The sequence below is a fragment of the Ambystoma mexicanum genome, chromosome 13 (assembly GCF_040938575.1).
Source record: "Ambystoma mexicanum isolate Mex_15411 chromosome 13, UKY_AmexF1_1, whole genome shotgun sequence".
NCBI classification, from domain to species: domain Eukaryota; kingdom Metazoa; phylum Chordata; class Amphibia; order Caudata; family Ambystomatidae; genus Ambystoma; species Ambystoma mexicanum.
Genome location: NC_090938.1, coordinates 71005045 through 71028788, shown reverse-complemented (window position 1 = coordinate 71028788; position 23744 = coordinate 71005045).

Here is a 23744-nt window from a genome sequence, read left to right as displayed (position 1 = left end):
TAGTAAGATTGTTTGTCTTGTCCTCCCTCTATCTTTCCTCCCGTGTCTTGTCACGCCCCGAAACACTTGTACACTGGCGCGTTATAAATGACTTACATCATAGAATTTTATCACAGATTCCCTGAAAAATATCCAATGCCCAGTAAGAAACGACTAGTCTGACAGCACCGAAAATGCCAGTCTAGCCAGGTAATTAAACTTAGTAGGACTGCTTTATCATAACTGCCCAGTTATAAAAAAAAGTCATACCAAACTGAGGAATGACTAGACTGGCTGCACCAAAATGCCTCTCTAGCCACTAATACCACATATCATGCCTGCTTAGACTGGAGATGGACAACCATTATGATTTGTCACACAATCTCGCCTTGCCACAAACATCCCCTCTCCCTCCCACCCCTACCCCAACCTCCAAAATCGGCTCCTTGGCCCAGAATTACCTCCACGTCCCTCTTCCTTGTCCCAGAGCTTACATATGAGGCTCCTTCACACATAGGTAAGTATGGGTATGAGGAAAAGTGGGACTAGGAATAATGAAGATTACAGGCAGCTAAATGAGGCATTACCTCCATGTACCTCTATCTCATCCCAGTACTTGTGTATGAGGCAAAGTGCCTCATACACAAGTAGTGGGACGAGGAAGAATAGGGCTAGGAATAATGAAGATTACCAAATAAGTAATCAAGGCATTAAACACTAGTAGTGGTGCAACACCATTGAGTTGACTGGGATTCAGCACTCCTCCCCTCCCGCCCCACGAAATGTTGGGCTTTGTTGACTCGACCTGGCTGACCTTCAGAGCACTTGCTGGACAGAGCAGGACAAAGATATTAAACTGCACCTGGGTTTTACTGTTAACAAGAGCCCAGCAATTACTAACATAAAGCATTTCACTGTTAGTACCTGCATTCAAATGCCACATTTTTTAGCCAATTGAAATCGTGTTGTGGGTTTAGTACTTGCATGCCAGGGGAGTGATTGGAAGGGTTGAGAGGGAACAGGAGACCACTCAATTCTCGCAGCAGTTCATAAGTGGGAGAGAGTTAACTGAGTGTAACATTGAAGCTGCACTAGAATAGTCTCATTAAAATGCGTAAATAAATTGGATTCCACCATACAGATAAGTTTGCCCCTCCTCAACCGCCCGTGAAGTTGGCGCCTCTCCCAACATTTGAAGGATTAGCCCCCCCCCGAAATGTAGGTTTTGGTGCACCCCTGAACACGAGCACAAACACCATTCACCATATTCACACATGCACACCCAGCCATCCATACATTTAAGTGTGCACTCTGTCACCATACAGCCACACCCAGGCAGCCACGCATACATTTAAATGTGAACCCTTTCATCATACACTCACACACGTCATGGGGTTAATGGGAGCCCTATTAGTTCAAAAAGAAAATGTTTCTTTTTGAAGTCACGTTGACTTCATAAAGAAATGATTTCCTTGAAGGACTGAACCATAACGGAAATAATGTCTTTATGAATGCAGAGTGACTTCAAAAAGATACTGGGGGTCATTATGACCCTGGCGGTAGCCGTGCCGGTAAATACCGACACTGCTGCTGCCGGAGTCATGAATTTTCTGGTGCCTGGGAATGGGCAATTACCGGTGCATTATAGCCCCGGCAGACCCAGTAATTGCCCATTCCCGTGCACTGGAAAATATTACTCCCCAGTCCCATTTGAGTCCCATTGGACTTAATTGGAATGGGGAGGCCGGATGCACCGGCACCATTAATCAATGGTGCCGGTGCATCCGTTGAGTTCTGAGTGGCGGTGCTGTTCTGCCCGCCAGGTCAGACCTGGCGGGCTGAAAGGTGCACGCTCGCAGAACTCGTAGTTTGCCAGTCCAGAAACAACAGTACCGGCAGACTTACCGGTACTGTTGTTTTCAGACCAGCGCACTCATAATGAGGCCCACTGTTTCTTTTTGAAGTCATAGGGTTTCCTCACCCCATGACATGGAGGCCTCCAGCCAAAGGTCTTCTATTGCATGATGTGGGGGGATCCCGTGGACTTCAAAAAGAAAGTTTCTTTTTGTAGTCCCTCTGCCTTCATAAGGACATTATTTCTGTCACAGAATTAATGTCTTTATGAATGCAAAGTGAAATCAAAAAGAAAAAAAAAAGTTTTGGGGGGGGGAAAACTTTTTTTCCCCTTTTTTTCTCTCCAAGTGGGGCCACCTCCCAGAACATGTGCTAGTGGGGCCCCCACACTGCGGGGGCTGCGGGAGCCCCCGTTACGCCAGTGGCTCAGATTAACCACTACTCTTTAGTGGTAGCCAACCTTAACCCCAGGTGTTTAGGGTAGCAGGTACGAGTGCATCAGGGGGACTAAAGTGACAGCATTTGTATGAGGGCACAAGTACAAATAAAGTGAGGGGACTCATTGACATGCATGACGTCATAGGAAGCGAACCTATCAAAAACTAATATTCAATGAAAACACTTTGTTAAAGGGACATTACGGTTAAGTTGCACTAATAAAAACCTATGAAATTCAATGGAAAAATGTTGATACAGGGACGTTAAGGTTACAGGTAAAACCGACAAACCTCAGAAATTCGCCAGTTATGGTAAGCTAAGCAACCATAACTCGCGCCACCATCGTACACTGGTAAAACTAACACCCAGGACATCAAAGATGACATCACAAATGTCACTGATGACATCACATGTGAAATTAATTTTAATGAAAAGTCCCTACAAGGGGTTGTGTTTATAATGTTGGTAACAAGATGTCAGGATTGTGTAATGTTAAACATGTAATAACTAGCTAACAATTCAAGACTTACTACACACTTGTGCTCGTACAAACAATACATATGCAGACCCACAATGCATACACATCGGAGGCACATACAGGGAAACAAAAGTAAGGAAGAAAGAAACAGCATAATCAGAAAAAGTTAATGACATCAAAGTTTATCTTCATGTATACAAATGAATTGTGTGTTTGAGGCCTGCTCATTTTCCCATGTATGTGCACCATGAGCTGAGACCAAACCCTAGGGAAAGTACTTTAAGAACATATGACAAGGTTAACGTCTCGATATACAGCACCCTTTGAATTTTAATATACTGACTGTCAGTGAACAAAACCACCTGGCCTAGATATTTCAGTGAATGAAAATAAGTGGGCCAGATATGTGATATCATCAGTGCTGTCATCAATGACATTTGTGATGTCATCTTTGATGTCTAATTTCGCCCCCACTTTAAAGAATTCCTTTTACAGGACAATTCACAAAGAAACACTCTTTAAAGTATAGAAAGAACTTCTGTGGAGCGGCGAAAGGAACAGATCGGGAGGGGGGTATCATTCATGGGGGACGATCTAGCCCTTCAGTGCGTATTTGAGTCTGAGTTTAATGTTAGTGTTTTAGATTGAGAAAGCAGAGAAGAGGGACAACGGGACAACGAGTGAGAAAAAGAGAACAATTGGGTGGAGGTATGCAGTGGACAGATAAGTTGATTGTGGCATTACAGCAAAGAGTGCAGATGGGAGAGTAGAGGTTGGGCATGTTGGCAATACCCTGGATACCTTTGAAAACAAGTGTTGGCAATTTGAAGAGGCAACAGTGCTGCATGGAAAGCCATCCCGTCGGAAGTCAGTGAGGTGGGAAAGGAGTGGGAGAGGTTAGAGAGATTGTGAGTCGTGACATTTAACATTTTGCTTAGAGGAGAGAAAGAGAAGAGAGGGAGGCCCAGACGTTGCCCAGAAGAGCAGTCAAGTCGACTGAGTACACCAGCAAATATTAGAGATTTTCTGGCATGGAATGTCGGTAGGTGATGAAGAGATGATGATGGTGGTTATTCTGTATGTTCATGAGGTTGAGGCAGGCTGCAGTGGTGGCGAGGGTGCACAATTGTTGGAGTTTGAGATTGCTGTCAAAGATGAATGAAAGGCTGTGTGCTTTGGAGGATGCCGTGAGAAGGTCATTGGGAAGAGAGCTTGGAGATGGGCAGTGCGAAGAGAGCTGGGGGATGGGCAGTGCGAAGAGAGCTGGGAGATGGGCAGTGGGAAGGGAGCTGGGAGATGGTCAGTGGGAAGAGAGCTGGGAGATGTGCAGTGGGAAGTGAGCTGGGGGATGGTCAGTGGGAAGAGAGCCCGGAGATGGTCAGTGGGAAGAGAGCTGGGAGATGGGCAGTGGGAAGAGAGCTGGGAGATGGTCAGTGGGAAGAGAGCCGGGAGATGGGCAGGTGGAAGAGAGCTGGGAGATGGTCAGTGGGAAGAGAGCTGGGAGATGGTCAGTGGGAAGAGAGCTGGGAGATGGGCACTGGGAAGAGAGCTGGGAGATGGTCAGTGGGAAGAGAGCCGGGAGATGGGCAGGTGGAAGAGAGCTGGGAGATGGTCAGTGGGAAGAGAGCTGGGAGATGGTCAGTGGGAAGAGAGCCGGGAGATGGTCAGTGGGAATAGAGCTGGGAGATGGTCAGTGGGAAGAGAGCTGGGAGATGGGCAGTGGGAAGAGGGCTGGGAGATGGGCAGTAGGAAGAGAGCTGGGAGATGTGCAGTGGGAAGTGAGCTGGGAGATGGGCAGTGGGAAGAGGGCTGGGAGATGGGCAGTGGGAAGGGAGCTGGGAGATGGGCAGTGGGAAGGGAGCTGGGAGATGGGCAGTGGGAAGAGGGCTGGGAAATGGGCAGTGGGAAGAGAGCTGGAAGATGGGCAGTGGGAAGAGAGCTGGGGGATGGTCAGTGGGAAGAGAGCTGGGAGATGTGCAGTGGGAAGAGAGCTGGGAGATGGGCAGTGGGAAGAGACCTGGGAGAAGGGCAGTGGGAAGAGAGCTGGAAGATGGTCAGTGCAAAGAGAGCTGGGAGATGGGCAGTGGGAAGAGGGCTGGAAGATGGGCAGTGCGAAGAGAGCTGGGAGATGGGCAGTGAGAAGAGAGCTGGGAGATGGGCAGTGGGAAGAGAACTGGGAGATGGACAGTGGGAAGAGAGCTGGGAGATAGGCAGTGTGACTCTGCAAGGTAGGCAGGAAGCTAGATAACTTCCCTCTTTGCAGGTCTATCCCGTCAGCCCCCTCCCTCTGACTACCATGTCCTCACCTTCAAATTCACTGCTATCCAGCTTCTGGTTTCTACCTCCGTTCACTTTCAAAGTCTTCTACAAACCCCTGCAGCATTACGTGGGCAGGATCTCTGCCCTCTTCCTTGCTTCGAGCTGTTCAAATATTTAAACTTTGAACATTATTTTGAGCATGTCCTGAATACAGCTGCTTAATTCTAACAATGTGTTATGTACTGATGTTACGAGACCTTTTGCCCAAGGGTGCTGGCGCACATCATGTTTCATAATAAATAGCTCAACCCATAGGGATTGCCCTACATACAATAATGCCATAATTAGTCTGGAGCGGATCCCATGCCAATGGCCTCATCATTTATGCAAATGTGACCAATGGAATCTGCCTGCACATGATTCTGTTCTATTCTTTTGTCCCAGGACTTGGAGCACACACGCTCAGATTAACCACTACTCTTTAGTGGTAGCCAACCTTAACCCCAGGTGATTATGGGAGCAGGTACTAGTGCATCAGGGGGACCAAGGTAGGAGCATTTGTATGAGGACACAAGTCCAAATAAAGTGAGGGGACTCATTGACATGCATGACGTCATAGGAAGCGAACCTATCGAAAAGTAACATTCAAAGTTCTTTTTTTTAGTTTGACATTTTTTATTGGAAAATAGGGTAATACAAGGCACTTAATAACTCCAGAGGTTATAATAAAAAAAGACAAAGAAATACTATAATAGATGATCCAAACTGATCCAAGTATTAGTAATGAGAATTCATCAAGGCCAAGTATACTTATGGAAATTGATGAGAAAGACAGATTTAAGGTATGAGATATAACAAGACAAACAATGACAAAAACAGAGAAACAGACATACACAAAAGGAGGGGGAGTTGAGCAGGAAATAATAACTAGTTGCTTACATCATCACCAATTAGGAGCCTCATTAGATAAGAATCTAAGTAACAGCTGACACTTCAATTAATGCTTACTGTTGTAAAGAATATTCTTTCGGCAGCAGTATGTCTTTAAGGTAGTTTATTCAGTTTTATAGTAAATCAGATGTCATCAAGATCAAGTAGTATAATCATTGGAGTAAAGGTGTTATGGGGAGAGCCTAATGGCTCCCACCACCTAGGCTACATTTCCACCAACTGCCTGGTTCGTAACTCTGAGACAAACATAAACATTGCACCTTCTCACACTAGATTCCACTGACATCACAGCTTTCATGCAGGCTTCCATGCAGTAGATGAAACAAGATTCAGCACACCTTCCTTCCTTTGACATGTTACAATGTTACAAGCAAACACCAACACTGGAGGAAACAAGATACAATACTCCTCCCATCCTTTACCATACCACAAAAAACCCCAGCACAAGGAGAGACAGAACACACCAACACAAGGGGAAGCAGAACACATCACCTCTCCTTTCCTACATTTTCACCAAAGACACAACATTCACACATTGACAAACACCTCTAATCACCATGCAAACACCTTAAACAAAGATGGAGGTGCCCGAGCAGGCATAACTAACTTACCACAGAAGACCGCACCACAAACCTACACACACTCCACCAACAGAACAATCCCTATACTCCTTCCATCCATCAATGCCACTGATGGACTTCTAGGCTGCCACCCAAGATACAACACTTATAGAAGGAAATGGGAGGAGGCATTACATCTTTCTAATCTATGGATGTGACATATAGAGTTTCACCAAATTTTATAATAAATGGGATCCAGATTTTTCCAGTTCGATGATATAGTTTGAATTGTAACTAGGATAAAAAGGTGCAACAAATAACAAGCATTACTTTACAAAACACCATGTAGCAGTGCCCTGTCTAGTAAAAGAAATGTAAAACTAAAGCCCTGTTGTATATTGAAAATAGGTTTCATTGTGCTCCACACACTTTTCCAATATGTATTAACATGGTCACAGTCCACAAACATATGCTTAAAAGATCCCTCATCATGTAACCCGCTCCATCATCTGCCAATTAAGATTTTGCATGAGGTGGCTCACTTCATGAGGAGTATATGACTTGCACTGTAACAGATCATACAATTCCAATACTCCATTGATAATTGCTGCATATTGATGCACATAAGAAACCAGAGTCAAGAACCTTTCAGCAAATTGATTAAAGGTCACTGGTACTGCCTTTAAGAATAACTGACTAATATATTTAATGCCCCGAGAGTGCCATGGTTTCCAAAAAAAAGATTTACCATTTACTCTTATTAAAGCATTAAACCAGAGATATTGTGAGACAAACTGAGAGGGCTTAACAATAGAGGGCTACAAATAGGTTCTGAGGTAATGGGCAGATAAGATTATACTCATACATTTGATGATCTATTTTTCCCTTTGATGGTGTAGCAATCAGCAAGAGTTAAAGGAGAAACCACATCTCTCTCTATGAGCAACCACACATGAACGCTATTATAATCTGCCAGGGCAAACCACGTTTGCGTCTGCCTCATCAAGACAAAAGCTAAATGATATTTTTTTAAATCAGGGAACCCTACGCCACCATATTATTTTTTATTTATTTTTTATACTGCAGCAAACCCATATGTCTCTGGTTACATCTTGGTTACATTCAATTTCAGTGCAGAGTGACGTAGTGAGCACAAAACATTGTTATGTTGTCGTTTGTTACACATAGGATTGGCATTAGTCATGCAGTAATAATTCGTAACGAGACGCAGTACAGTAGAAATTGACAGTGGAATTACAATCATAGGCCAGAGCAGCAATGTATATTACTACACCTGAGCGATCAGCCAGGTTTCCAACTTTTTCCTAAAAGTCCAGCTGGATGGTTCCTCTCTTAAGGTCAGAGGCAGGGTATTTCAAAGTTTTGCCGCTGGTACTGGGAAGCTGCTGCCTTCTGCTTTTTGTAGTTTGAATCTTGGTATGGTTAGGAGGTGGGCTTTTGTGGACCGCATAGTTCTGTTGGTTTGGTTTTTTGAGAATGTATTAGTTAGGTATTTTGGGGCTGAATTTGAAAGACATTCATGAGTAAGTGATAACTTTTTGAAGGTGATCCTATCTTGACCGGGTTCCAATGGGTATTCCGTCTTGCCGCTGTTATGTGACTGGTTCTTGGGATATTGAGCGCTACCTTCAGAGCATTTTGTTTTGTAATACCTGAAGTTTTATAAAGTTGCGACTATAGGTGCCAGCGTACAGGACGTTACAATAGTCCAGTCTAGACATTATGAGGGCTCTGGCTAGGGTTATGCAACTTTCTGAGGAGAGGAAGCATCTAGCAGCATTGATAAGTTTTGAAGTATAGGCCGCCGTCGAAGCAGAAGCATTTACTTGCCTTGTAAGTGTGAGGGATAACTTTTTGACTTCTTTAGAGACATTTATGGTGATGTTGTCAATGTTAAAAGATTTAAATTGGGAATCTAATTTGTTAAGTCTGTTCTGAGATCCGATAAGGAGTAGCTCAGTTTAGTATCAGTGTCATAGGAAGCAGAGATGGGAATGAGGATTTGGGTGTCATCTGCATAGTTAGTGTAGGTGACATCCAATTTGTCCAAATGGTCAAAATGGAGCTTAGTAAAAATGTTGTAAAGTGTCGGCAAAACACAGGAACCCTGAGTTACTCTGCACGATACTGGGGCAGGTTTGGCAGCTGTAGATGGGGCGAATACCCCCATTGTTCTGTTAGATAAAAAGGATTTTATCCATATAGAGGCTTTATCAGAGAATTGACCAGCTAATGTCAGATGTTTGCACAGGATTTTATGGTCCCCAGGTTCCCTCTATGTTTAAGTTCATCCATTTGGATTTTTAAATCTAGCAGGGCTGACTCAGTGCCATGGCCTGGTCTGAAGCCTGATTGTCGTAGGCCCAAAAGATTGTTGTCTTCGAGGTGGTTTTGTATTTGCAGGTTGGCCACCCTGTCCAAAATTTTCAGTAAGAAAGGTACCGTAGTTATAGGCCGGTAGTTTGTAGGGATGTTTGGGTCTAGTGTTGTTTTTTTTAGTAGAGGAAGGACCCAGGCCTCTTTGAGGTTTGTTGGGACAGTACTTGTTTCGAAGGATGCATTTATTAGGGAGGTGATGAAGGGAGTGAGCTCTTCTACCTCCTCCTTGATAACTGTGGCTGGGGAAATGTCTCCTTGACATCTAGATGGTTTAAGAGATTATTTTTTTACTTCGGTTCCTGAGACAGTAGTGAACTCAAATGGAGTGATCTGTTTCTGGGGGAGGTCTATTGGCTTAGATAGTTCCGAGTCCAGTGGCAGGCTAAGTTTTTATTTTAAATTTTTTTTTGCAGAAGTGTGATTTTGTCTAGCAGAGCTTTTTGTAAATTAGTACACCAAGTTTGGTGCACGATTCATGTGGTGGCGCCAGTGATTCTAGTTCACGAAAGATGGCAAACAGTTCCTTAATACTGGAATTGGCATTCATAATTCTTTCTTTGTGAGTAGCACTTTTGGTCTGGATGATGGCAGTTTTATATTTGTTCGATACAGTCGTGAACATTTCTTTATTCACTGACGTGGTTTTTTTTCAGTGCATTTGAGCTGCTCTTTTGGAGCTACGCAATGTTTTAAGGTTCGTAATGTACCAAGTATTTAGGTATGCAAACGGTTTAGCTTTGTGCAATTTTAGGGGGGCTACTTTGTCTACTGCTTGTAATAGTGTACGGTTATAGAGCTCTACCATAGAGGATGGCTCCATGTTAGCATGACTAGAGTGATTGGTAATCGGGTGCAACAGAGGAAGTAGTCTCTCAGCTGTAATGTTCCGTTTATTTCTAGTAACTGCTGTGGGAGCTTGTGTGGCACCTGTGTCGAGGAGTGGGGTATCCTGAATAGTGAAGGTAATGGTGTGATGGTCGGACCAGGCACATGAGGTATTGGAAAGAATCTTAGTCTCACAGTTTAGGTCTGCTAGCTAGTCCAGTGTTCTACCTTTGTTGTGCGTGGGGTTGGTAATATGGTGCACAACGCCTAATTCAGTGATGGAGTTGGCTAGGGCTATGGCGTTGTCGTCCTTGACATCATTACAGCCTAGGTTTAGGTATCCAAGCAACAGAATTTGGGATCCTGGTTTCGTATTCCAAGTGGGGAGTTGTATGACATCTTCCTCGAATGATGATATGGGGCCAGGGCATCTGTAGATAAGGTGTATAGTTAGGGAATGGGGGCAGTGAGAGGAAGTTTGATGGATAGGAGTTCCCCAGAGGCAAATACTTGACTATGGAGTTCTCTCAGACAAGCTGATTATTAGCAATGAATGCTAATCCTCCCCCTTACTGTTTCTCTATCCATTCTGAGAATAGCATAGTTATCCGGGATAGCCAGAGAGAGGGTTGGGCCTGCCGCAGAATGTAGCCAGGTTTCCGTGAATGTTAGGAAGTCCAAGTTATTAGTTAGGATAAGGTCAGAAATCTCTAGAGCATGTGCTAGAAGCGATCTAGCATTAATGAGGGTACCCTTAATTATAGATGTGCCCGGATTAGGTATGTTGGAGATCTGGGGTAAATTGGATAAAGGACTATCCCTTGCAGTTGTGGGTATACACAAATCTCTTGGGTTGGAGTGAACGTCTTTAACACTTGTTTTGCATATTTTTGCTACAAGGTTTGTCAGGGTTATGTTTGTCTGTGTTGGCTGTTATGGGCTAATTCTTGATACTTGATGTTAAGCATTTCTCGTTAGTAGGCCATTTTGTATGAGGATACTTTGCTATCATGAATCGAGATCCTAGTCTGTTATTCCTGATATTTACTGAGCACAGTTGGTTAGGAATAGGTCGACCGGCATATTGCAGGATCCATTGGATCGGAGTAAGTGGGCAGTTGGCATCAGGTAAGGTCCCTTTTTTTATATGGGCTGTAGGATGTTAGATTGTAGTGTGGGCAAGAAATGTGTTGGTGGTATGGAGTGTGTTTGGGGTAGTTGAATGGACATAGCTAGTGTTATCTTATACTTATTGAATATGTGGGGGTTGTATAAAGTGTGGGACTTGGGCCAATGGCTGTCTAGTTCCTGCCCCGTGGACTTGACCATGGTTAAGTGGTAATAATATCTGGTCGGTGACTGGAGGTAAGAGGCACCAATAGGTGACCTGTAATTTAGCAGTGTTGCCCTAGCACTTATGGAAGCAAGAAGTGTTTAACTAATATGTCTGGTTAGCTCAGTAGTTGGCATTACCAATGGGGATGTCAATTAGGAATGGATAGGTTAACTGTCCAGCGGTACCCGTGTACATGCAAACATCACCATACATAGTCACATGAACAAATTAATAAATATTGAATCAGATGCTCCATAAAATTTGATTAAATAAACAATTTAGGGCAGCTATATGTGCGAGTTGTACATATAGGTGTGGCAGTGTTTGAAATCATAAATGCAGTTCAATCAACATTGTGCTGTTCTTAGACTGATCGGTCTCTATAAGTTAATCGCCTGGCATACAGGTATATAAAATATGTATGGAAACTAGGGCTATACATTGTGCAGCAGTATATTGTCATGAAGTATTTCAGTTACAGTCGAATGTATAAGGACTTACTTAGTTTCTGAATCGCTGAGTCGTTCATGTCCCTTGCAAGTGTTCGGCGTCCATGAGGGAATGTTCTTTGGCACACCCTGCATGGACAGGCACAGATAGGGGCTTTCTAAGTGGGGCCTTCCCAGAGGGGGCTAGCTTATCCCTGCCGGCGGATTGTAATAGGCTCTTAATAGAGCTCAGCAACCTTGTTATTAGGCAACAGGTAACAACACTAAAACAATACCAACTGAGCATTGTGCCATGCCGAAATGGAGTCAGCCATTTTAGCGTTGATTGCAAAGTGCACGAGGGTCATCTCAATTGCTTAGAGGGAATCCACTACGCATCATATCAGGTTCCATCAAGGTGCGTGGCAACTCAGAGGGGTTGAAATATGCAATTGCATAGATTGCAGGCATCAGGTGATTTCTTGGATGAAGCCGCAGGGTGGAGGTGACTTCCTCCATAGGCTTACTGTGCTGCTCCTGCAGAATGGTGGGGCAACTTCAGCCCTTTCAACGTAGTACACAGCTCCTACAGCAAGATGGTTATAAGGGGCTTAGACAGGGGCCTTCTAAGCGTGGCCTTACAAGAGGGGGCTGGCTTACGCCTGCCGGCAGATTGCAATAGGCTCTTAATGGAGCTCGATAACCTTTTAACTAGGCACCAGGTAACAGCACTTATACGATACCAACTGAGTGTCGTGTTGTGGTGAAAGAAGGTCTTTTTAAGTTTAGCTATTGATATTCTGTGCCGCTTCGTTCCCCATAAAATTGTATTAAACATGAATCGATGGCTTTGCAGAAAGAAGAAGGAAGGGGATTGGTAGCAAATAGAGAAGATATAAAATAATTGGGGATGTCATAACTTTAATGGTTTCAATATGATGCCACCAGGATAGATGAAGCAGTGACCATGAATCGCCTAACTCGGATTCTGGATAAGAGCGTAGTGTTTTGCTTGATGATATCTTGAATAGATGAAGAAATATGAATAATTAAATATTGAATTCCCTTTGGACCCCATGGTTTGGCTATGATGTCTAATGCAATATATGTTAAGAGGTAATATTTTAGATGTATCTGTGATTAATTTATAACCGGATGCTACTGAAAATCGTGAAATAATGTCCAACAAATATTTTATACTAATATCTGGGTTTTTCAAGAGCAGTAGGACGTCATTTGCATACGCTGCAAGTTTTACTTGTATTTCACCAGCATCGATGCCTTGTATGTCATTATCCCGTCTGATTGCTTCTAGAAATGGTTCCATCGGCAATATAAAAAGAAATGGGGAAAGGGGCAGCCATGACGTGTACCTCTAAAAAGGGGAAAGTATGAAGACATTTGACCATTAGTAAAAATGGCTGTTTTATTATTAGAATATAGAACTTTAATCATGGAGAGAACAAGGCCTCCTATTCCATGCCACTTGAGAGGCTCAAACATGTAGTCCCATTCAATGCTATTGAATGCTTTTTCCACATCTAGGGATAAGGCTGTGCAAGGATCTTTGGATTTATGAATAATATCTAATATGTGCAGAAATAACTTCAAATTAGAAGAGGATTGTCTACCTTTTGACATACCTGACCTGGTCATTTTTAAGAAAGTTGGGTAAGAGGTAGGCATCTATTTGATAAAATCTTAGCAAAGACTTTACAGTAAGTGTTTATGAGGGAAATTGGTTGTTAGCTTTGAGGAAGATCGGATCTTTATTAAACCTGGGGGAAACAATTAACATGCCTTCTTTGAAAGATTCCTGTGCTTTGTTTACTGCAATAAAATGAGAAAAGAGTTCATTAGGTTTAGGCACATATAAGTTATTGAAGCGCATGTAAAAATAAATAGGGAAACCGTCTGGGCCTGGGGCATTATCTTTTTTACGGTCTTTAATGCCTTTAAAGATTTCACTAGGAGATAGAGTCATCTAATGATTTGAGATCTACATTGGGATATGTAGAATGAGGGACATGCAGAAGGAATTCTTGACAATGAGGGTTATTATGCTTTGACTCAGACAAATATAATTTTTGGTACAATTTAGAAAAGACTTCAACTATTTCTCTATCTGAAAACTTCCTATCCAATATCTGATCCTTGATAACAGCCACCCTAGCTTTTTGCCGTATAATTTTAAGGTACAATGCAAGTGATTTACTTGTTAAATTAGAACATGTATTCTGAAGTAATTTTATTGTATTGATGTCTCAATTTAATGATGCCATTAAAAGTAGCTGTATTACTACACGTGTATTGAGATTCAAGGGATTCCAATTGTTTTAGAATAACATTAGATTCTTTTTTAATTGTTCCTTTTTATTAGCGATAACTGATATCATTTGACCTCTAAGAACAGCTTTATAACAATCCCAGTTGTTGACAATAGATTGACTATTATAAGCGAAGAAATGACTATGCGACTGAGTAATGAAGGCCGTAAATAACTCATCCTTCAGAAGAGCTGTGTTAAGTCTCCATCTCTTAGAATGATGACTATTTTTTAAAATTGGAAGCTGAATGTGGGCTGGATTATGGTCTGATAATGAAATACATTCTATACCAGCAATGAGGAAAAGATTTGACATAGATTTAGAAAGGAATATATAATCTATTCTAGAAAAGGAATTGTGAGAATTGGAGAAAAAGGTAAACTCTAAATCAGAAGGATGATTCATCTGCCATGGGTCAGTGAGGCTTAATTCTGATATGAAATTTAAGAATTGTTTATGTGATCTAATGCTTTTAAAGCGCACACTTAAATTATGAGAGTTAGATTCAATGGGATAGTTCCTTAGTTCCAACCAAATGAATCTGGAGAAGAGGGACCATAAACAATAAGAATGGTATATTCATTGATTTAACTAAAATTTTAATTAATACCCACCATCCCATATTATCGGAGTCAGTCCCCACAACTTTGCATTTGAATGCTTTATTAATAAGAGTTATAACCCCATTCTACTTGCCATGCTCCGCTCTTGAAAAAACTTGACTCAACCGGAGGGGCTTAAGTTTAGCAACTTCATCCGGTGACAGATGCGTTTCCTGAATGCATGCAATCGATGGTTTTGTCCTATTAAGATGGGATACCACCCTGTTCCTCTTAATAGGGTTGTGTACTCCTGTAACATTCCGGGCGGTTATATTAAGTGACATGTCTTAGGGCCTCATTACACGGTAGGCGGTAAGGGTCTACCGGTACCGGTATTTTACCGGTACTGGTAAACCCTTACCGCCTTACTACGAGGTCCCTTTGCGGGTTGGAGAATTTAACGCCTGCTTTTTGCAGGCGTTAAAAACCAACCCGCAAAGGGACCACAGAGCTAATTACGGTACCGCAATTTGCGGTACCGTAATTAGCACCTTCCCCATTCCCATTATGCCCTATGGGGCAAAAATGGGAATGGGGAAGGGCAATCGGGTAAGGGGGAATTACCGCCCCACCAACCTTGGAATAGGGCGGTAATTCTCCTTTCCACCAAGGCGGTGCCGGTATTTTACCGGCATGGACCAAGGTGCTAATAGCACCTTGGTCCACCACCGTCCGTGCAATGAGGCCCTTAGACTTAGCTGCACATAAAAATCAAGATCCCTAATATTAAAAACATATATTATAATTTTAGATGCTCACATGACATTATATATAGAAAGACAGTTGGAAAACCGCTTATCATAAATAGACTGATTGCCCTGCCAAAATAACAATAACACAGAAGGTCAGGCACATGAGGAAGAGGGATAGACAAACAAAGTCAGCATGGAGATGTTCCACGAGAAAAAGTAGGATGCATCTATAGATAAAAACTTGGCTAACAGGATACAGTCACACCAATTCATGTTGGTGATAATATGACAGGGGTGGAGAGTCTAGTGAGGGATGGGCAACCACACCCCCACTCTGGCTGAAATTATCAGTGATAGGTCATAAAGTTATAAACCATTAAATCTTATGAATCTGTTTTTGGAGTAGGTTTTGAGGTATCCATTTCCTCCATTTTGTGGATTTGAATAAAATGTCTCAGATCTGTTGGGGTTTCAAAGGTAGCAGTGTGACCATTGAGGGTAACTTTGAGGATTGCTGGATGAATAATACCTTCTCTTGCATTTAGTTGCCTTAGAGCTGGTCTTAATGTGAATAGTTCTTTTCTCCTTGCGCCGTTGCATTAGACACGCCATGGGGTATATATATCTTTCTGCCTTCCCATACAAGTTGCTTAATTTTCTTCACCTTGTTCATTATAAGATGTACATGAGTATAACCCAGAAGAGCAGAGATGAGAGTTCTAGTAGAATTGTTAGTACTGTGCACTGCATTAATAGGACCCACACAATTAGCCCTCTGGACATTTAGTTGCACTGACGCAGGAAGATCAAGGGGCCTTGGGAGCATAGTAGTAAGGGACAAGATATGGTAATCTTTTTCATTCCCCTCTGGAAGGCCCACAATGTGTAGATTGTTCCTTCTATTTCTATTTTCAAGATTATCAAATTGCTTTTGTAGAGATTTGACTGTGATTTTGAACATTGCCACTTTGCTGGTAACATCTTTTGCATCACTCACATGTTGCTCCACTTCCATCATCCTTGACTCAAAAGTAGACCATTTATCATCAAGCTGTTGTAATTTAGTGTTAGTGGTCTCCATGAAGGGCTTCAGGGTCCTAATTGCCATTAGAATGGTTTTCATAGCCGGATCTAAAGAATCCTCTTTTGGCATGGGTGAGTCACTTTTTTGCCATTTGAAAGTGTTAGACAGTGAGGAGGTCATTTCTTTGGCTTTACCCTTTTTTGAGGATGCCATAATTAGCTGTTGCACGTAGTTTGTAAAAGCTTAAACATTTGAAAAAACTACAGGGCCAAAGAGGGTTACGCAGGATACATTGACGATGAGCCTATGTGACTCGCAGTAGTATGTTACTCCATTTGTATTAGCAATAACGAGCCACGTATTAATCTCGGACTTGTATCATATATTTTAAATCACAAGTGCGAACAATAAAAGCCCTCTTTAGGGCGCAAAATATGGGCCAGTATGAATATGCAGATGCTTTATAATATTCTGTTACACCAGAATATATTATTAATTCAGTGCCTATATGCAAGTGGCATTTGCAAATGAACAGTTTGTTACTTCCATACTTGTTTTAATCTTGTGAATAAAGTTTACCTTCTGGATATTGTCATTATTAACACAAATTGTGCAGTGGCTTAAATCCAGATTTGCACTCACTTTCCCTCATTGAGCCTTGAAATACTTGGAATTATATCCCCAGCACTAAACCGTTGCATAAAATGGTGAAAGGAGAGTACCTTGTCTGTTTGTTTGTTTGATTATTTTATTTATATAGCGCTCCAGACCCGGAGGTAAGTGGGCGCTTAGGTAGGCGGTTACAGAATACATTTTATACATTTTGCAAGTTCTACAACAAAATAGAGGGCAAGAATGTCGAGCGGAGGAGGGAAAAGGGGGGATATGGGAGAGAAGTGTTCGTTTTTATTCAGTAGCCATGAGATGACATGTTCTCTGAAAGATTGAAAGGTAGAGATGGATTTGATGTTCAATGGTAAAGTGTTCCACAGTTGGGAGGCAAGGGTCGTGAAGCTAGTTCCTCCAGCTCTTTTTAGAGTGAATCTGGGCACTACTAGGCATAGGGTGTTAGTGGATCTTGTGGTTCTCGTGGAAGGTTTCAAAGTAAACTTGTTGGTGAGATAAGGGGGGCTTGGTGGTTCAAGGCTTTATATGTGAGGCAGATCGTTTTTAGGTTGATTTTTTGTTGTATGGAGAGCCATTTGCATGATTTTCTAATGGTAGAGATGTGCTCTCGCCTGGGAATGTTTAATGCCGCTCGTAGAGCCCTGTTTTGGAGTATCTGCAGTTTGTTGATTATGGATTGGTTAGTACCTAGGTAAAGACTGTTGCAATAGTCCAGTTTGGACTGTATAAGGGCCCTAGCCAGTATGAGGCAACTTTTGGAAGACAACAAGGGTCTACACGTTCTGATCATCTAACCTGTGCAGTGGCTGAGGCAGTCATGTTGATTTGTTTAGAGAGGTTGGTGTGGGCATCAAGGTAGAAACCTAGAGTTTTTACGCTTTTAACAATGGGAATAGTGTTTCCTTCGATGATGATACTAGTGTAATTAGGGCTGCGTTTCAGCAGGTTGTTGGGAGAGCCGACAAAGAGGAGTTCAGTTTTCTCATCGTTTTGGCAGAGGCCGTGTGTGGCCATCCATGCCTGAATGATGGTGAAGATTTCGTTGATCCAGGTAACGTTGGCGTTGTAGTTACCTGATGGGGTTAGGAGTATCTGGGTGTCATCTGCATAATTGGTGTAGGTGACACCCAGATGGTCCAGCTTGTCAAAAAGAGGCTTTGTAAATATGTTCTACAAAGTGGATGAAACACAGGAGCCTTGTGGGACACCACATGTGATGGGGATAGGGTCAGCTGCCGCTTCAGGTGAGAAGACCCTCATGGTTCTGTTAGTGAGGAAGGATTGAATCCACGTGACAGCAGAGGAGGAGAAGTGAGCTGCTGATGATAGGTGGTTGCAGAGGATTTCGTGGTCAACCAGGTCGAAGGCTACTGAGAGGTCTAACAGAAGTAGGATGGAAGCCTTGCCTTTATCTTTAAGTTCATCAATCTGGTTTTGGAGGTCGACAAGGGCTGTTTCGGTTCCATGTTGGGCTCTAAAGCCAGATTGACGAATTCCCAGTAGTTGGTTGGTCTCTAGGTAATCTTGAATTTGCAGATAAGCAACTCTATCTAGGATTTTTAACAGGAATGGGACGGTGGTGATGGGTCTGTAGTTAGTGGGTATGGCCGGGTCTAATGTTTGTTTTTTTAGAAGTGGGAGAACCCAAGATTGTTTCAGATTGCTAGGGAATGAGTTGGTAGAAAAAGATAGGTTTATAAGTTTAGTGATGAAAGGGGATAGATCTCTAGCTGCATCTTTTACAATCTGGGCCGGACAACTATCTCCTTTACAGTTGGAAGGTTTCAGAGAGACTATATTTTTTTTGTACTTCAGGTATAGTTACCTTCTTGAATGTGAAGCCTGAATTAGTGTCGGTGGTAGGAGGAGTGCTGAGGCTGGTAGCCTTGCTACAAGTAAGTTGTTGTCGTTTGGACTCTATTTTGGTTTGGAGCCCTATAAGCCCTTGTCCACTTTATCTTTGTTTCTAGGCTTTTATTTACATAGACAGCCTGTGTTGTGAGGAGAAAATGCTTCCCAACACGCATAGGCTCCACACGTGTTTCAACCGAACAGCTGACAGGAACCTCGTACCATCAATCACGGGACCTCGCTGCGTGAGGCCTTGCCGGCGAACCTCCTGGAAACACACCTCCAAGGTAGCATAGACTTGTTGTACACTGTCGCCGTGGACCACCAAGAAAATATAAGGTAAATGTACGGACAAATGCCTTTATAAGTAGAATGAAACACTATTAAAGAAGCTGCTGGAGCAAATGGGCAATCCTATGTGGCCATCCTGCATGCCGCTAGACCTCGCCCAGCCTATATTCAAAGTTCAAATCGAAGAAAATGCACAGGACAAATGTGCGTTTGCGCTCCATAAAATGAATCACAATTTGAAAACTAGAGAGATTTTCCTAGTATGTTTCTGGCAAACTATAAAATGTTCCCTCCTTTTAGCCACTATGAGGAATTCGACCACCCGCACAGGGAGAGAACGCTAGCCTGAGCTTTTTGATTTTTCATTAATGTAAATGAATGATGGGACATCAACGTCCAAGAAATGTGTGAGGCCATTCTGCACACATTTTATCTGCTTCCCGCAGAAAAGGCATAGTCCTGTGTACTCCAAGAAGACACAGCCTACAAGTGTAGTCTTCCTCTGTTACATTCAGCTGGAAGGTACCAGCCACAGGTACATCACAGCATCTCAAGAAGGGGGAAGGCACACCTTCCTCCAGCCATGGGAAGCCTAATTTAAATATCAAATGTCCATGGATCTGCTTTCCTGTTGTGTTTATTTGGCTGTTGGCAGTGCATACTAACGAGAGATAATTGAGGCAAGTCTGAAGGGGCTTGGTTTGCGAATAAGACAAAAAGAAAGTTGGGCTAACACCCCTTTGGTATGCAATGTGTCAGCTTGAAGCTAGTTCCCAACTCTCTGTATGAAAGGCAGTGAAAGGCCTTTTTGGGTGCAGCAGTTACTGCAGGTGTCCCTGCAGAGTAGACCCCTTTCAGAGGGACGAAGGATGTTATTTGGGGGAGACAGGAAGTCCACTCCCATCACAAGCTTCAAGGGAAACCTGCACTTTAATCAAGAGTCAGTGAGGGCTCAGTTAACCAGAGAGACACTTTGATCTACAACAGACAGGGAGATGGGTGGGTCTTAGGTATATTTTGTCATCCCTTACCTGTCCTGTTGCAGAGCACTGTGGTCCTGGCCTCATGCATAATAGAAGATTGTTTGTGAGGACCCATGATTGGTTAATTAAGGTGGGCTTAGCCTGCACCAATCACTGGGGCCCATTTACTTGGCTGAGCCCCTCACTTGGGAGATCATCTGATGACTTTGAAAGGAGTAAGAAGAAGGACTCATTTGAACCCGGCTGAAGGCATAGTCTACCTTACATCTCCCACAGTGAAGGAAGGGCAGGTGTTCCAAGAAGAAAGCAAGATCCCTCCCCTAAACATCTCCCAGGGAACAGAGGGAGATACGGGACTCTGAGGACACGTCCAGCAGCTCCAGAACCAGTACCCAGCCAGCACACTGCGTGCCCTGCTAGGTTCTGTCAGCAAGCTTCCTAGGTGGGAAGTGCAGGAGAGTCTCTGGAGAAAGGACAAGGCTGTGCCTGCAAACACTCTCCTGAGCTTTGGGCCATCCGACTTGAAAGGACGACACGAGGCCTGCGAAGAAGCAAGGAGGAGTGCCAAACAAGCATCATCCTGCGTCCATCTTTTTAAGGACAGTTTTTGAGACAGTCAAGTCCTCGAACCGCATCCGGCTGCACGGCTGACTGTTGTCATGCCGCAGTCACCAGCGCCATCCGATACGCCTGGACCAGCGCTCTAGATCTGCCAACCAGCACACAGACAATGATTCTTGGCCCTTTGCCACTGTACCGGCCAGCCTGCAGCTGTCCGTCCAGTCTTGCTTGCCGAACTGCCTGTCGTCTTATACCCGCAGCTGTCTCCCACAACAAACTCTGTCTCAGGAGCTGCAAAGCGCCCTGGAACCACCTTTGACGCTGTCGAGCACCAATAACTCCTTCAGCACCAGGTACATTGCAGTTCTGCTCCCCTGGGCCTTCCCCAAAGGCCCATAGGGACAGACACGACCCTTTGCCCCCTTGGTTCCTAAACCAATAATCTTGAACAGTAAGACTGATTACTTTACCAACTACTCACCTGTCAGTATCCAGCGTGCATCCCTTTCCTTCGTGAAACTGTCTGTCCTCTGTGTTCCTTTACAGTGTGTGTTGTAGTTGTAGTGTGCTAGAACTGACTGTTGTAGTAATAATAAAGTAGATATTTTTTACAACCTCGACTGGACAGTCCCTTTTATCATTGGGTAATAATTGTAATTTCGCTGTGTTTCAACTTACCAACGATCCATGACCTTGCAGAGATAAGCTTACCAAAATTGTACAAGGAGGTTTATAATTTGCTTATGTTTTCAATCTGTTGGGATCTGTTCTGGTGCACTGGAGGTGTGGGGTTGATTGATGGTTTAGAAACCGATATTCATCCCTGGACCACTGGTCCCCCGGAAGTTGATTCGTCACAGCCAAAAAGCACCCATATTGTTATGATCCCAATAGGATATACTTCGGAGGCTATAGGTGACCCTTTCAAGTGGTCTTGTGGGTACCTTTTTGTTCGGAGACCCTGCCCAGAATTCCCAATGACAGCAGTTTGGGCTTTTGTATAGGCATGGGAAAGACACTCACCAGGCACAGCCATCGGGGCATTAACTACCCTTTGTTGGTGGCACGTGCAAGACGTTGCAAGTACCTAGGCATCTAATAGTTGTGACAAGCAAAAGCTTAAAACATATGCAGAAGCCACAGAAATGTTGGCTTTGCCAAAGCTTGTTTCAAACAAGACTTCAGTGGCTTTGCCAGTTCTTGTTTTTAACAGGACTTCAGTAAAGTACACGCAGAGTGCTTATAAATTGAGTTGTTGAAAGCATGCCTGGTAAGATATTTTTATTACACCAGTAGCATGTTACAACTCCAATTAAGGGCCGGATTCACGGAAAAGTGTGCATTTCTCATGCAATTGCTGTGCGAGCCTGCATGCAGAATAAAAAATGCATGCCCTGCATATTCATGGAATTTACTGCGCAAAGTAACCGTATTTGCAAGTTGCGCCCGGAATGCCCCCGACACACCCTCACACAAAGCATAAACAGCAGAACAGCTACCTTTGCGTGCTCCTGTGGGCGCGATTACATGCAACCTTCAAACAGTGCATGGGATCCCCCGCAAGCAGGCCTGCATCTCAGGGACCCTGCGCAGGTTCCCTCGTAACTGCTGCTGGCACCTCGAGACCATGCGTATGATACTTCGTAACTCTGGTTAAACTCAGAAAATCTGCGTGCAAACACCCGTAAACCGTTCCTGCACCCTGCTACACTGAATACTAGCACCCCTAAATTATATCTGAACCCTGGTTACCTACATGCACCCCTAAATCCGACATGCAAACCCACCTTCGTGCTGCAATTCCTATGCGCAATTGTCTTTACGCCTGCCTTTGGGTGGCGTAGTGATCAAGGGATTTACGTGCCCATTTATTTGCTGAGAAGCTGTGCGGGTGGTGCTATGAATACGTGTTGTTTGGCATGATTGTGGGCGTGCGAGGGACTACCTGTGGGTCATCCCTCGTAACGCCCACTTTTTTGCATGCTCTTTCTAATTTTCTGTGTTCCACCCCTTCTTAGCCTTCTGCGGAAACCACGCCCATGCTCTGCGTGGTGTCTCGCGCAAGGTGCCTGATGGCTTGCAGAGACGTCCTGAGCCTGCGCAAACTCTATGCAAGTCCTGGAAAAGTCCTGCGCATTTGATTCCATGAAACAACTAACAGGAATTTGCATGCAGTTTGGCACACAAGTTCCCTTTTTCCTACGCAAATAATTCTATGAATCGGACACTAAGTCATTAACTCTCAGAAGACTGCTTTGAACAAACACTGGCATGCACTTTGAATGCAAAGCCTGTTGGTAAGGCTTGATTAAAGCGAGCTTAAAGAGTTCCCATCAGGAAATGTTTTGCGCGTTCAAAGTCAGGAATCGGTGGAATGGTGGAATGGGTGGGAATGGACATGGGCAGACAAGGGGTGGGCAGATAACCAAACAACACCTACAGACTCTGTGGGCCTCATTACGACCCAGGCGGTAAGTTACCGCCTGGGCCGTGACTTTACCACCATGGCGTAAACTACGTTTACGCCATGGTGGTTGGCGGACTTACCGCCCCATTCCGACCTTGGCGGGGCGGTAAGTCCCCAATCCCCATTTACCCTTCCCCATTCCCATTTTTGCCCCATAGGGTATAATGGGAGTGGGGAAGGCGTTAATTACGCCACCGTAAATTACGGTGGCGTAATTAACTCCATGGTCCCTTAGCGCCATGGATTTTAACACCTGCTAAAAGCAGGTGTTAAAAGCGCCATGGCGCTAAGGGACCTCGTACTCAGGCGGTAAGGGTCGGCGCTGTTAACGCTGCCGTTAACCCCTTACCGCCTGGGTGGTAATGAGGCCCTGTGTCTCTCTTCATGTGTCCTTCCTCCCTAGCTGTACTCCAATGCAATAGTTTTGTCTTATAGGTGTCGCAAGCGCCACCTAACAGCCCAGATTATAAATGAACTGATACATTTTGGTTGGCGAAAAAAAGAAGTTGTCAGTGTCTGCTCTTTCAGAAATGTTTGCGCGCTCAGCCTGTCTGCGCGCATCCTCGCCTTCTGCCCTGGTTTGTATGTTAAGATGCTGTTATATTGCGCCAATCACCACTGCAGCAGTATCAAAGTCTTGCCCATGGAGTGGCAAACTCTGCTCCATATAGGGGGTAACAAGTCTGTAGACTGCTGGAGGAAAGTCCTTGCACAGCATGTTGCCCCAATGGATGTTGTCGAATCCATCACAGAAGACTTTGCAGGGCGTGTATTAGCAGTTAGGGCTCTTGTGCAGTTTGTGCAGCCTCCC